This window comes from Sinocyclocheilus anshuiensis, unplaced genomic scaffold, assembly GCF_001515605.1.
Source record: "Sinocyclocheilus anshuiensis isolate Anshui unplaced genomic scaffold, SAMN03320099.WGS_v1.1 scaffold2043, whole genome shotgun sequence".
Lineage (NCBI taxonomy): Eukaryota > Metazoa > Chordata > Actinopteri > Cypriniformes > Cyprinidae > Sinocyclocheilus > Sinocyclocheilus anshuiensis.
In genome coordinates, this window is record NW_015548419.1 from 52,196 (window position 1) to 54,245 (window position 2,050).

General features: G+C 37.9%; 1 protein-coding gene across 3 annotated transcripts in view; it reads left to right on the forward strand.

Annotated features, from left to right (window-relative positions):
- The window catches only part of LOC107656743 (disheveled-associated activator of morphogenesis 2-like), an 82,138-nt gene that overhangs the window by 22,181 nt on the left and 57,907 nt on the right, over nucleotides 1–2,050 (forward strand). The gene's annotated exons all lie outside the window — the stretch shown is intronic.

Here is a 2,050-nt window from a genome sequence, read left to right on the forward strand (position 1 = left end):
AGAGACTACATGCTTCTGTGACCCTTCAATGAAGCAGATGTTTTTTTTCTGAACTCTTCCCCCGATGTGTGGCTTGACACAAACCTGTTTCTGAGCTTTACAGGCAGTTCTTTTGACCTCAGTGCTTGATTTTTGCTCTGATATGCATTATCAGCGGTTAGGCCTTTTATTAAGGCGTGTGTGCCGTTCCAAATCATACCCATTAAATTGAATTTGCCACAGGTTAACTTCCCTTGAAGTGTAGTAACATCTACAAGCAATATGAATGCTCCTGAGCTAAATTTCAACTGTCCCAGATACTTATGCAATGGAATCATTTTAGTTTTTTATTTTTAATAAATTTGCAAAGATGTTAAAAAACAGTTTTTTGCTTTACCATTATGGTGTATGGAGTGTAGATTGATGTGGAAAAAAGTCATTTAAAGCAGTTTAACATAAGGCAGCAACATAACAAAATGTGAAAAAAATGAACGGGTATGAATAATTTTGCAAGGCACTGTATACGTCTGCCTTCAGAGCAAGACATCAATGAATAGTTATGCATCATAACACCGTAGGCCCCACCCACTGGCATTCATTTGTTGAATTGAACACTCATTGTTTAATTATGTAATTGGCATGATACATTCTTACCCAACAAATAACATGTTATATTTGATTTATTCTGAACTCTCCTGAAATCATTATGACTAGTGGATTATGTGGAGGCTTTTAACGCAAATCTGTGCCCAGTACAGAATATACTGAATGCTCATGAATAAGGAACAGTAGGTACTGGAGACCTATTGATTTCTGTCTAGCACTGACTTAGCAAGTTGTATTGAAGTGGCCAAACAAAGTACACTTTTTATGAGCAAGCAGTAGGTGACCGACTTAAAGGTAATGGTTAACCTTGCACCCTCTGATTAAGATCAGACTGGTGAGTTTGTGATTGTGAGATCCACGACTCTGCAGTCAGTTTAAGCAAAGAGTTAGAATCAAGTTGACACTGAATCCTAATGAAATTAGATAAACTCTACAGTAGTGCAAGTAAAAGACCTGTTGTGAATCAGCTCAAAGGGGAAATATGAATAATCAGTCATAACTAGTTATGATTAATTCTAAATATTTAGATCCGCTGTAAGTATTTACTTGACATCTCAGTGTCCACTGTCTGTCAATTCTAAGAACGTTACTTTCCTGTTTAAGGAAAATAACTTTCTCATTGTACAATACTACTCAGAGCATGTAGCAAAAATCTGCATGATTAGGGACTCCAATTATGAGCAAACAATGAACAACCTCAGGTGTGATACAAGTAAGACTGTATTAACTACATAAACTCTTAAACTAGTCTAACATACACACACACACACACACACACACACACGCGTACAGTCAGCATAGGAAAAGGGGTTCAAGCTTAAGCAGTAAAGAGAAGAGAAATAAAGATATGAAGCTATGGTACAATTTGATATTCAGCAGATCTACAGCCTGAAGGAAACATCAGTTTCTTAGTTCAAACACACCTTTGTAAAAAACAAAAAAAAAAAAGCTGCAAATGATACTTAATGTATCAATTAGTAAAACTAAGTTTGATACTTGCACGTCTCGCCTGTTTGAAAGAGAGTCCTGATGCACTTTGGGGCTCCAGTTGGTTGGCTGAAGTTAGGTGATGAGAAAGAACCATTTTGAGTCAAAGGATCTTGATGAATGGAAAGACTAGGTCGAAGCCTAGTACAGACTTAAGGGTTGCAGAAGAGTTTCTAGCTCACATCCTTATCTTCTCAGAAACTAACAGGACCGCAGACTGAAGGGCTATATTTTGGAGCCCACCGGGCACGCCCGGCTGAGACGAGTCCCGCCTCTCAGGATGGGCTTGTCCAATGAGAAAGGCTGAATTTCCAAGCGGGAGGTTGGAAATACTGGAGAGATTTACGACCCTTTGTGTGAGAGCATGGTAATTTGCATATGGAACTCATTGGGTGTTGATGCAAAATTACTAAAGGTTCTTAGAACACTAATATGTTGCATAGGTATAAACATATAATATACACTCTCAATTAGATCA